Source organism: Gracilinanus agilis, chromosome 2 (genome assembly GCF_016433145.1).
Source record: "Gracilinanus agilis isolate LMUSP501 chromosome 2, AgileGrace, whole genome shotgun sequence".
Classification (NCBI taxonomy): domain Eukaryota; kingdom Metazoa; phylum Chordata; class Mammalia; order Didelphimorphia; family Didelphidae; genus Gracilinanus; species Gracilinanus agilis.
Genome location: NC_058131.1, coordinates 64,118,579 through 64,132,647, shown reverse-complemented (window position 1 = coordinate 64,132,647; position 14,069 = coordinate 64,118,579).

The window sequence follows — 14,069 nt, the reverse complement described above, 5'->3', positions numbered from 1 at the left end:
CCCCCTCCTCTCTTTCTCATTCTCTCTCCTCACTCTCATTCTCTCTCTTCTCTCATTCTCTCTCCTCTCTCCTCTTATTTTCTCTTCCCCTTTTTCTTATTCTCCTTCCTCTCTCTCGTTCTCTCTCTCTCATTCCTCTCTCCCCCTCCTCTCTTTCTCATTCTCTCTCCTCTCAATCTCTCTCCTCTCTCTCTTTCTCTCTCACCTCCTCCTCTTTCTCATTCTCTCTCCTCACTCTCATTCTCTCTCCTCTCTCTCCCCTCATTCCCTTTTTTATTCTCTCTCTCTCTCTCTCTCTCTCTCTCTCTCTCTCTCTCTCTCTCTCTCTCTCTCTTTCTGTCTCTGTCTCTGACAGAATCTAGTCCTCTGATACACAGAGTACTTGAGAGAAGTGTATAAAATTTGGGACTCGGGGCAGTTGTTTCTATTCCCTGGAGGAAAGATGGAGGGGTAGTTCTTTGTGTAGCCAACTATGGCCACCTGAACATTATCTATATCATCAGATTTGGCTGAGGTAATGATTAGTTCTGCCAAAGAGTTTTCCCCTCATTTTTTTAATGCTTTGTTATAAGGGATTGTTCCCTGGGCAAGAGAGGGGAGAGGGATAAATATGGAAATGAAGGTGATGTAAAAAAAAACAAACAGATATCAACAAACATTTTAAAAAATTGAGCACACAGAAGTCAACAATTTATTAGGGGCCCTGCAAAAGGCACTGTGCTGGGGGCAGCCAGGTGGCTCAGTGGAAAGGCTAGAATCAGCCTGAATCCCTGAATCAAATCTGGCCTCAGGCATTTTTCCTAACTATGTGACCCTGAGCAGATCACTTAACCTCAATTGCCTGGTGTTCTGCCTTGGAACAGATAAGTGACAGGGCTGGTAGAAAGACTTCAACCTTATTCTCTGGGGTTTAATCTCAAATGTTTTTCCTTCCTCTCCCTCCCCAGACCCCATCCATTAGGGGACCAGATGGTGTCTTTTCTAGCAGTCTAGTCACATTCCTGCCTTTCACATGTATATTCCACAGTAAAACCTTTCAAATTTGGGGCTCCTTTTTCAAAAGCAGGATTAAGTTTTTTAGTTCCTGATACTCTTCATACACCTTTATCAATAGTGATAAGCCCGGCTCATAAACCCATATTAGCCCAGTATCTAATTAATCAAAATATAGGATTGATGTGCTGTAGAGAAAAACAAACAAACAGATCAGCTACAGCCTCCTACACAATGCTGGAACTGCAGAGCAGAGACTGAATTATAAGAGGCCTTTCAGGAAGTAGGTACTCAAAGCTCCACTGGAAATTTCCAGAGAAATGACAATGAATTTCCTGGCTGCTTTTGGTCTCTTAGTAATTCAGTAATAAATGTGGGTGCTTAGAAGTGATAAAATGATCCCCTCATTGACTTCTGAGATGGAGGGGCCAATGACTCGGTGGACATTTTATTTTATTTATTATTATTATTTAACCCTTACCTTCCACCTTAGAATCAGTACTCTATATTGGTTCCACAGCAGAAGAGTGGTCAGGGTAATGGGGGTTAAGTAATGGGGGTCAAGTGACTTGCCCAGGGTCACACAGCTGGGAAGTGTCTGAGGCCAGATTTGAACCTAGAACCTCCTGTCTCTAGGCCTGACTCTCAATCCACTGAGCTACCCAGCTGCCCCCTCAGTGGACATTTTAAAAGGAGACACAGCTTCCAACTTAGTCTCTTCAGCTCTCTCAAGTGGCAAATAGTGTGGTTTGTTTTTTTTTTATTTAATCTTCAGTTCCAAATTCTTTCCTTACTACCTCTCCCCCGACTCCCCGCATTGAGAAGGCAAGAAAAACAAAACCAATTACAAATAAGTAAGTCATCCAAGAACAAAATTTTTCATTAACAAGGTTAAAAAAGAAAAAGAGAAGAAAATATGCTTCAATTTGCCCTCTGAGTTCATCAGCTCTCCCTCTGGAGGTGTATTTCAACATCTTTTGGAACTGTGGTTGGTCATTGTGTGGATCAATTTCCGAGTCTTTCACAGATTATTTATCTTTGTGTTATTGCAGTTATTGTATAATTCGTTCCCTTAACTCTGCTCACCTCACTCTGCATTGGTTCATATAAATCTTCCCAGGTATTTCTGAAATCATCCCCTCAATCATTTCTTGTACTTGTATAATCTCTTGATTATATCCCATCGTATTTACATACCATATAACTTGTTCAGCCATTCTCCAGTTGATGGGTATCCCCTGAGTGTCTAATTCATTACTACCCCAAAAAGAATTTAAATATTTTTAAACATATGAGTTCTTTTCCTCTTCCTCTTCCTTTTCCTTTTTAAACATATGAGTTCTTTTCCTCTTCCTCTTCCTTTTCCTTTTTAAACATATGAGTTCTTTTCCTCTTCCTTTGATCTCTTTGAAGTATAGACCTGGTAGAAATATTTGAGGATCAAAGTGTATGTACAACATAATAATATTTTTGGGCATAGTTGCTTAATTGATTTTCTGAATGATGATAACAGTTCACAACTCCACTGACTGGTGCATTAATATACCTGTTTTCCCACAACCTCACCAGCATTTTCCATTTTCTTTTTTAGTCATCTTAGCCAATATGATAGGTGAGATAGTACCACTAAATGATTTTAATTTGCTTTTCTCTAATTATTGGTGATTTAAAGTATTTTTTCATATGTCTATTGATAGTTTATATTTCTTCTCTGAAAACTGCCTATTCATGTCCTTTGATCACTTATCAATTGGGGAATGGCTTTTATTCTTGTGAATTTGATTCAGTTCGATATATAATTTAGAAATTCATCCTTTGTTGGAAAAACTTTTCACAAAGACTTTTCTCCCCAGTTTTTTGTTTTCTTTTCATTTTAGTTGCATTGATTTTGTTGATTCAAAAACTCTATAAATTTTATTTAATCAAAATTTTCCATTTTGCCTCCTGTGATCCTCTCTATCTCTTATTTGGTCATGAGTTCTTCCTCTATCCATAGATTTGACAGGTAATTTTTTCCATGTTCCCCTAATTTACTTATGATATCACTTTTTATATCTAAATCATGAGCCCATTTTGAGCTTGTTTTGGTATGTAGTATTGGTCTATGTCTAGTTTCTGCCAGATTACTTTCTAGTGAACCCAACAGATTTTGTGAAATAGTGAGTTCTTGCCCCAATAACTGGAATCTTTCAGTTTATCAAATTAGGTTAGTATGTTCATTTGATTCTGGATATTGTATACCCAATCTGTTCCACTGATCAGCTTTTCTGTATTTCCTACCTGCTACCAAAACATCTGGAAACACCTTTGTAGTATAGTGTGAGCTCTGGTACTGCCAAGTCCCCTTACTTCATTTGTTTTTAATTAATTCCCTTGATATTCTTAACCTTTTGTTCCTCCAGATGAATTTTGTTCTTAATATTTAATTTTCTAGCTCTACAAAGTAATTCCTTTGTAGTTTGGTTATCATTGCACCAAATGAGAACCTAAAATTATATTATTTCTTCCTCTTAGTGAATCTTATTGATTCTCAGACTATGCCAGGAAGATTTTTTTTTCCTCCAGTCATGATGATAGGTTGCTGCTAAACTATCATTATTGTCAAACATTTATTTGTACTTACTGTATATAAAAATTTATAGCACCTCTAGTATATCTATATAAATCTCTATGAATCTTCCTTGCCCATTCCTAATTTTAGCTCAGTGAAAAAAGATGATGGGAAAACAAGATCTCAGATTTTCACAGACCTTAGGTTTTTATGGAGCTATATTTCTTTTTCAAATTATAGTCTCTGAAAGAAAAAAAGATAAGAAAAGCTACTGTCTAGATATGGGCATGTCCTAAGCTACGTGACATTGTAATATCTCATTGTTGAGGGCTTCACTATACCTGTCCCTGCCCATCAGAGCACCTTGCCCTCTCAGTTCACCAGCCTCCTCCTTTCCTGGACCTCGGAATTCTTGTTCCCTTGGCCATTCAGAGTGACACCATCGCTCCTAACTGTGGCACCTCCATATTTCAGAATGCCAAAGTTCCCCACAATCATGATCTCTTCTCTTTGGATCTCTTTCACACTCTTTCTAAATCTATTTTTTTATCCTCCTTCAGTGACCTTCCTGTCCCATTACTCATCCCTATTTTCCCAGTCCATCACCATTTCTTGGCCCTGACTCCCATTCTGTTAGTCATGAGAACAAATCCCCAAATCTGAAATTATTTTAGAAAGCAATTTCTTTTATCATTTGGCAGAGAAGGAAAGCCGGAAAAAGGCTCCCTCCACGACCTGGGTGAGATTTATATTATATAGTGTTTCAGAGAACCGTACAGCACATGAACTGAATCTTAAGGAATAGCTGAGCTGTTTTGTGGGTGGCACTTCCCAGGCCAGGTCCATTGGGATGAATGTCAGTAAGCATAAACATCCAAACGTGGGCCCAGAACACCAAACACAAGGGTTGGGCGGCCCAAAGACCTGGGGAAGATCCAAACTGGATTCCCTGCGAGCAGCTCTGAGATCAGCCACTATTGAGCACCATCAAGCTGGTTCAAACAATATTAATACATTTTTCTGAACAATATAATAAACGATTTCTCTGCGGTCCTCGCATTGGTGCCGTCTCATCAGCAGAGCAGAAGCGGAGAGCTGAGTTCTGGTTTCAAAGGGGGATCATTCCCATGACCAGCCTGGGGGGGGGGGGTCCTCCTGCTCCTGGCCGTCTCCTCTGGAGCTTGAGAGAACTCCTAGTCAGAGGGCTTCCTCGGAGCATCTCTCAGAGGCCTGACATCAGTGGGCTGAAACTGAAACCAGAAACAAGTCTACGGCGGCCAGGCCTAGCCCGAAGGTGATCATCAGCGCTTCCTCCAAGCTCAGTGGGGCAGAGCCGTAAATCTCCTCCGTCCCCTGTGGAGACTGACCTCGTTGGACAGGCTCTAGGGAATGACGTCCAGTGACAAATCACCAAAGTAACCACTAAAACTCAGCCCGGGGAGCCCCTCCCTTACCCAGTGAGCTCGAGTGTCTGACAAATCGCCCTCAGCGCTTCAGGAAGCTCCCACTCCCCTTTGGCCTCGGCTTGAGGAGGGGCAAACGGTTAATAATATTATTGTAAAAGTCAAATTTTGCTCCGGTGAGGTCAGTAGAAACAGAAAACGGCTTTCAGTTGTCCAAAAAACTACGAGGAATGGTCCTGGTCCCCAAGCAATAGATGGAAGGAATTGGGCCATATTCCTCTTGCAGACAAACAAACACAATGAAACATTATAATCATCCGCATTAAATAACATCAAATCTCCTCATTTCTGCTTACCCATTGCTAATATCCATTTCATTTTATTTTTTATTGAAAAACAAAACAAAACTTACCTTCTGTCTTAGAATTGATACTAAATATTGGTTCCATGGCCAAAGAATGGTAAGAGCAAGGCCACTGGGGCTAAGTGACTTGCCCAGGGTCACCCAGCTAAGAAGTACTTGAAGCCACATTTGAACCCAGGACTGTCCACGTCTCAGCCTGGCTCTCTAGTGACTTAGCCACCTACCTGCCCCAAACCCAATATTCATTTAATCAGCATATTTCATCTTGAATCCCAGCAGTCACATGTAGTCATTGGGGCCCTGGAAACATCTTCCTTTGGAAATTTTGGAGTAGTCAGGGAAGCTTTGGAGGTGCTCCTTCTAACAGATCCACTTCTCTGGTTCTAAGCCACTTGTAGACATTCCCTGGGTAATACTGCTAAAAATCTGCCAGAAATGAGACTAAATATAATTAATACAACCTCCTAAATTTGATTTTCTAGTAACTAGTTCATGTTGTGAAAACTGGCTCAATCCTTTTGGAGGTAACAACAGGGCTATAAGAACATCAAATTAGAAACTCAAAATTCACCTGAAAGTTCAGAGAACTTCAGTTTTTACATAATACTTTCTCCTTTTAACTTTACTTAGAACCCTATATTGGATATGGACAATACCACCCTTAGGTGTCAGGGAAGACTGAAAAGGATTCATGAAGATCTTGACTTGCAAAATGATCCCTTCTGTTTCTTAATATTATCAGAAACTTGGAAGCAGCTGGGTGGCTCAGTGGATTGAGAGCCAGGCCTAGAGACAGGTCCTGGGTTCAAATCTCCACCTCAGACACTTCCTAGCTGGGTGATCCTGGGCAAGTCACTTGACCCCCATTGCCTAGCCCTTACCTCTCTTCTGCTTTAGAACCAATATACAGTATTGATTCTAAGGCAGAAGGTAAAGAGTTTAAGAAAAAATATTATCAGGAATTTCAAAACAAGATAAAATGTGATTTAAAATCTTATTTTCCATTATTGCCATAATTTTATATGTCAAATCCTCAATCTAGTTTTGAAAATTTATTACTCAAGGCCTGTATATCCTATTAGAAACATTCGGAAGATAATCATATGTATTTCCTAGTTCTTAGAGAAAACAGTTGTCAACCTGAAAAAACACAGAACCACCTAAGTAGTTATAATAAAATATCTTTAATCAGATCAAGGGAAACAGTGCTCATTGGCCACTACACAGAGCCACTGCCAAGGAAAGGCACCAATAATAATGGGAATTTCCACCTCATTAAAGAACTTGGGGTTATATTTATACTTTAGGAAGTATAACCAAGGAGGAATAACTGCCTGGTTACATAGAAGCTTAGGAAAGAGGATATAGCCAGAGGCTAGAATACCTGAGACTATCCTAGATACTTTAAGAGAAACTAAGAAGACAAAAAGGGTACTTAAAATTTGATTCTAGAGTGCTAGAGGGGAGTTTGAGGGTTTATGACTCAATCTGGCACAAAGTTCAATAAGGAGATTTCTTGAAGGCAAGTTTTCTGAGAGAAGGGTCACTTTGGGGTTTCATAAATCAAGTTTGTCACAGTCTAGTTTTGTTTCTTTCTCAAAATGAAGTTTACTATTCCATTACAATCGAAAGCTTTTATGTCTTGATCTTCTCCTGAAATTACATCCTGAAAGAATGATATATTTGCAAGCCTAATCTTATATATGGATATCTAACAATTAGCAAAGGGATGGTGAGCCCAAGAATCCATGTACCTAATTGTTTAGGATAGGAAGTTAAACACAAATTCAGTAAGATTTTTCTTACTCAATTACTTTGACTAGTAACTCAGAGATGTTTTAGTATAAATCTATTAACTTATACCCTTGGTCACGCAATCACAAAAACTACTGCTCACCTGTCCTGATCGAAGAAGTTTGCTATGAAAGGAAAAAGAAAAGATATTTAAAACAATATCAAAACTACCCCTTCAAGGGCACACAGACTGACTTAACATAAGCATAATGGGGGGAAACTCCCTTCATTCTGTTTGATTCCAGGTAAAAGTCAGAGTTAATGGCTAGTTATACAGCAAAGTTCAATATTATTCACAGGGTATCTTGACCAGGTTCAGAATTAACCAGGTGGGAATATCTCCTATTCAGAAAGGAAATACTACTATGACTGAGTCGAGAAGATCCTACCTTGGGGCATCGTAGCTCAGTGGATTGAGAGCCAGGCCTAGAGACGGGAGGTCCTAGGTTCAAATCCGGCCTCAGACACTTCCCAACTGTGTGACCCTGGGCAAGTCACTTGACCCCCATTGCCCACCCTTACCACTCTTCCACCTAGGAGCCAATACACAGGTGTTAAGGGTTTAAAAAAAAAAAAAAAAGAAGACCCTACTTTCTCCTTTGCGAGATCATCCCCTCAACTTATCCAGGCACAGACATCCACCTATGATACATTTTCTTTGAGCAGCACATGGAATTTCCCTTGGATGGTAGACTACTGATTGAATGACAATTCAGATGATCATAGCTAAAATCAAAACTCAGAATACCAAAATTAAAATCCCAGGAGATTTCACATCAAATTACAAAAGTTCACTAATCATAGCTTAGGGTGAGTCATTATTGTTTTTCTCATGTTGCAACAATACTTAATATGCACATATAGGCACAGATGAAACCTTATCTGATTTCTCCTTTCTAGTTTAAATTCATCCTGCAGCAGAAATCAGTCCCTTAGAAATGAGGAATACTCGGGTCCTGGAGTTTCACACATACAGTGGGTACAAGGTGGTTTCCTCAAAACCCCAGAAAAAACAATGGCTAAAATCCCCCAGCCCAAGACTATTAACCTTTAAGGCAAAAATAAAATCTTTAAATCTAAGATTGGTTGTTACAGAATTGGTTCAAAGGTGTAACTTGAATACATACTTTTAACAAGTAAAATTTCATGATTTTCAAAAATGATGGCCAAACAATCTATCAGATAAAACTCACTCTTTATTATATATTTATTATAACTATTATTATTATAATATTAGTATTATAGATGGTAAATTCTTTTATTTCAGCTGTGAGAGGTCCTAGTTTCCCATCAAACCACTTCATTGCTTCAGTACTTTACAACCTATTGTTTTCAGCTGGTAGAAGGCTACTTCCTCCCTGGAGATGGTGGAGAGATTTGTGGACATCCTACTGGGCTTCAAAGAAGAGTTTCAGCACTTGAACTGAAGTCCAGGGGGGCAGTTAAAGCTATTTTGGAGAGGGGGGCGTTTCCTGGCAAGCTCCATTGAGATGTAGATCAATAGGCATAAACATTCAAATTTAGGGAACCCTAAACACTGGCTTTAGGGTGGGATCCAGGGGTTCCCTGTAGTCATCCAGCTTCCCCCCAGCAGAGCATCTCGGAGTTCAGCCAATCTCTGGCCACATCAGACGATATTAATCAGTTGTTTTTTTTTTTAAACAATACAACAAGGTATTTCCCTGCCCTTCCCTTCCCAGTCTTGGCTCTCTTCACTCACAATGAACATTTTTAGGGATCTGTGATTGCCCGGCACTATCTGGATACCAGACACAAAACCTCAAATCAAAACAAACTTTATTCTCCAGGAGCTCCTAACCTCTTGGAGGGCAGGAAGAAGTGTACCAACTAGAAGCCCGGGGCGCGCCCTTTGGGAGAAGAATGAACAAGCCGAGGGCATACGTGCATTCCTGGGGAACCTGAGCGGCCAAGATAAAGCCCTGGAAGAGCAGCTCAAGGGCCATCGAGTTCTTCTGGCTCCCCACTGGTTTCCTCTGCGACTTTGTCTCTCAGAGGAATTGTCTTCCCTGCACATTTTCTCTCCTCCGGACGCTTCCCCAGGCTCCTGAGGTGGCTGCCAGCACCTCTAGGGGCCTTCCTACTGGGCCAATCCATGTGGAGTTTTTCTCTGCTGCAGCTCGAGTCCTCGGCTAAAGAGCCATCTCTTTGGCATGAGAAGAGGGAACTCCATCATACTCTTTTAGCTTGAAGCTTGGAGCCTTCTGAGAGACAACATTAGGCAGCCGGATGGCACGATGGATAGTGCCAGGTCTGGAGTTAGGAAGACTCCTCTTCCTGAGTTCACATCTGGCCGTGTGACCCTGGGCAAATCACTTCACCCTGTTGCCTCAGTGTCCTCATCTGTCAAATGAGCTGGAGAGAGAAATGGCCAACCACTGCAGTATCTCCCCTAGGAAGACCCCAATTGGGATCCAGAGGGGTTGGGTAGGACCAAACCACAACAGAGACAATACAATATATCCCTGATTCGATTAGCCTAAAGACCAGTAGCCTGAGGACAGGAGGAAGCTTTCCTGGATTTATTTTTCTCAGGGGCAGAGCAGGGAGCTGCTGGTTCCTTTCACTGGCTTGTCCAGAATAGGCTTTTCACCTCCAGCAAAAGTTTATCAGTCCGGAGAGTGAAATCTGAAGCCCAGCCCTAGGGGACCCCATCCTAGGTCTTTAGCTGGTGCTCACCCCCTGCTCCCTGCTTCCCTGCCCCCATTCAGCCAGCACGGGGGTCTCCAGGGCATCTTGGACACCTCTTGAAATGGATCCCCAAAGGGGCAGCCCTGTGGTTAGAGCTAGGGGCCTGGCGAGGTGGGATCCTGGGCAAGTCACCTCATCCCTATGGCCTAGCCCTAAGGGCTCCGCGAGGGAGGACTCAGACCGAAAGGAAGGGCTTCAAAAAGAAAAAGAAATGGCTCCCCCAGGGGTCCTCCCCAGCCCAGGTTTCTACCCCATATATTCAGGCCCAGTTCTTTTTCCTGACTTTAACTTCTTAATGCCATGGCTGCTTCTTTACATAACATCGATAGCATTCGGTACATGCCCACAAATGTACCTCTACCTCTAGAGGATGGATTCCACCCAACATCCATCGCCGCTGGAGTCAGCCTTCCCATTTATAAGGTATGTTGTTATTTTTTAAGCCAGAGCTGTGGTTGGATCTCTGTAGGAGCTCCCGAAGAATTCAGGCACTTGATCCATAAACTATCCCTTATGAAGCACTTACAGTGTGCCAAGAACTGTGCCAAGAGCTGGGGATGCCCTCCAGGAGCTCACTGTCTAATAGAGGAGAAAACAGGCAAACAACTATATAAAAAGAAATAGTTAGGATCCACTGGCGATAAGCTAGAAAGGAATGGGCAAAGCTTCTTGGGGAATGTAGGACCTCAGACACTCCCTAGTGGTGTGACCCTGGGCAAGTCACTTAACCCTGCTTGGCTGGACTCTAAAACAGAAGGTAAGGACTTTTTAAACCCCTTAAACAAACAAACAAACCATACTCACTGGAAATAGAGTGTGGTATGGGAGAAACAGCCAGGGAGACAGGGTCCATGGACCCCAGGGTAGATTAGGATCAATGTGTACATATAAGGTATAATGAAGACTGGAAAGGGAGGAAGGGCCCGGTAATGAAGGGCTTTAGAAGCCTAACAAGATTTTATCTTTGACTTTAGAAGCAACACTTGTTTAGACATTTCACGTGTGTGTCCTACTCTTCATCACCCCATTTGGGGTTTTCTTTCCTTTGGGGAATGGTTTGTCATTTCTTTCTTCAGCTCATTCAAAACAAACAAACAAACAAACAAACAAACAAACAACAACAACAACAAAACAGGCCTAGAGACCAGAGGTCCTGGGTTCAAATATGACCTCATCTACGGTGTAGCTGTGTGACTCTGGGCAAGTCACTTACTCCATTTACCTAGCCCTTCCTGCTCTTCTACCTTAGAACCAACACACAGTATTGATTCTAAGCCAGAAGTTAAAGATTAAAAAAAAAAAAGTCTCTTTTATAGGATGCCTTTTTTTTTTTTTTAAATCCTTGCCTTACCAATATATATTAGTTCCAAGGCAGAGGAGTGTACAGTGGGGTTTAAGTGACTTGCCCAGGGTCACACAGCTAGGAGGTATCTGAGGTCAAATTTGAACCCTGGACTTCCCTTCTCTAGGCCTGGCTCTCCATCCACTGAGCCACCCAGCGGCCCCCCATGAGATGCTTTTTAAAGAAATTTCACAGGAATTCTCTCCTTCCATCCTCCAATGGGCCCAGTGAGGTTCATGAGACCCGAATTGTTTATGACTTCTATTTGTTGGCTGAGGAAGCTGGAGTGCACAGGATCCCACCATAGGCAAACATCAGAGGCAGGGCTGGAAGCTAGGACGCCTGGCTTCCCAGCTTAATATTTTTCTAGCTGTCACGAATGATGTAGAAGGGACGAGAGTGCTGAATACTGGCCGGACTGGAATGGATGACCTTTGAGGCCATTTCTTACTTCTGGACCACCCCCTTCCTCTAATTGGACCATCAGAGCTGCCCCCAGGAGCTCCTGGGCTGGGGAGAAGTGGTCTTTGTACTCTAGATTTATGGGAGCGATAGGACCTCGGAGGGACCGAGGAAGAGGAGGGGGTGGGGCAGGGCAGGGCGAGAAGAAAATGAGGAAGAGCTGAAGGAGTAGGACAATGATGGAAGAGGGGGTCTGGGGGGAGGGGAAGAGCTGGCTTCCAGCAGGAAGGATCTCTTCTCAGCTCTAATTACTTGGAGACCCGCCCCAAAGCCTGGAGGTGCCCAGGTCCAGCGGTGACCAGCCAAGGGTCAAATTCCTTCCAAGACCTTTCGCAACTTGGAGAATCCTTTACTTTCTAAGTGCCGGGATTCTAAACAGATCCAAACTGATAGCCTGGCACCATCTTTTTCTATGAATCCCAAATTTCACTGACTTTAAGCCGGAAGACTTTTCCCCTGGGCTATTATTGGCAGAGGGACTTAAAGGAATGATAATTAGGCCTAGTTAGACAATTCTAAGAGCCGGAGGACTTTTCTCTCTTCCTCTCCCTTTTTTTCTGAGGCACAAACACTGTCAGATGGGAGGCTGCGGGGTGAATTTCTTTCCCCCCCAAAGGTTGGGTGGTAGGGCTGGACTGTAATCTTCAGAGACTGAAGAAGGTTGGTGTTATTCTGGCTTAGTGTGGTTGCCATTTCCTTCTTCAGCTCATTTTACCGAGGAAGAAATTAAGGCCCAGAGGGTGAGGAGACCAGGGTCACACAGCTACTGGCTGAAGCCAGATTTGAACTCTAGAAGATGAGTCTTCCTTGATTCAGGCCTGGCACTCTTATCTATGCAAGGGGACATTTTTCTGTCTATATCAGGTTCTTTGTCTTGGTCACATAGTATAGAAATGGCCTGCATCCTACTCTCACTACAATCCCACCTCACCCCTAAGAACCTGTCCAGTCTCTGAGGTAGCCTGGTTCAGTAAAAAAGTACTCAAAACTGGACAACTAGAAAATCAGCAAGATTCTCCCTTCCTCCCTCCCTCCCTCACCTCTTTCCTCCCTCTCTTCCTTCCTTCTTTCCTTCTTTCGTTCTTTCCTTCCTTCCCTCTTTCCTTCCTTCCTTCCTTCCTTCCTTCCTTCCTTCCTTCCTTCCTTCTTTCCTCCCTTCCTTCTCCTCCATTTTCCAAATAAAGAAACTGAGGCCCTAGGAAGTTATATGACTTGTCAACGGTCACAGGATAAGTAAGTCAGACAGTTAGAACTTGAACCCAGGGGGGCAGCTGGGTAGCTCAGTGGATTGAGAGCCAGGCCTAGAGATGGGAGGTCGTAGGTTCAAATTTGACCTCAGACACTTCTAAGCTGTGTGACCCTGGGCAAGTCACTTGACCCCCATTGCCTAGTACTTACTACTCTTCTTCCTTGGAGCCAATATACAGTATAGATTCCAAGGTGGAAGGTGAGGGTTTAAAAAAAAAAAAAAAAAAAAAAAAGAACTTGAGCCCAGCCAGATCTTTTGATTCCACATACACTTTGTCTACTGTACGATGATCTCTAAGGTCCATTCCAGTTTGAAAATTCTATGATCCTTTATAACACTGGCCACAGTTTGGAACTTTACCCACTTCTCTACCTTTATTTAAATAATTCTGTCTTCTTACTCTAATTTGCACCAATTTCAGTTAGGTGGCCCAATAGATAGAATCCAGGCTTGGAATCAGGAAGACCTGAGTTCAAATCTAGCCATAGACATTTGCTTAGTAGCTGTGTGTCCTTGGACAAATCATTTAACTGTTTGCCTCAGTTCTTCCACTGTACAATGAACTAGAAAAGGCAAACCCCTCTATCTGCCAAGAAAGTCCCATATGGGGTCAGGAGGAGTCAGACACAATTGAAAAAAACAACCAAACAACACAACCCACTCTAGATACCTTCATTTTTGCTAGCTTCTCAAATCAATTCAATTAAACAAATTATTTGCTTGCTGTCTCTTTGGTGGCTTGAGGGCAGGGACTGTCTTTTGCCTCTTTTTGGATCTCCAGCTCCCTCCATTTAGCACAGTGCCTGGTGCTTAATAAATGTTTATTGACCGACAAAATATTTATTAAGCTCCTGTTCTAGCTGGAGTCCTATGCTGTACAGGGTTGATAAAACAAAGAGGAGTAAACTCCAGTCCCTGCCCTCCCAGCCTTTATTCTCTGGTTAGACTCTCTAGGACTCAAACTCATCTTTCTGAGCCCTTCCTTCCATTCCTTCCCACTCTAACATTTAGATTTTTCTCTTGTTGGATCCCTAAGATGATACAGAAAGTGCAGATCTTCAAATTACTCCTCTTAAAGATAGCAAAAGAAAATTGTCCCTCCTCTACAGAGAAGCATGAGTTCTGGTCCAGTCTATGGCTCATTGCATCATCTTGGCAAAGTCACTGCTCCTATCCAAGCCTCAGTTTTCCCATTGGAAAAA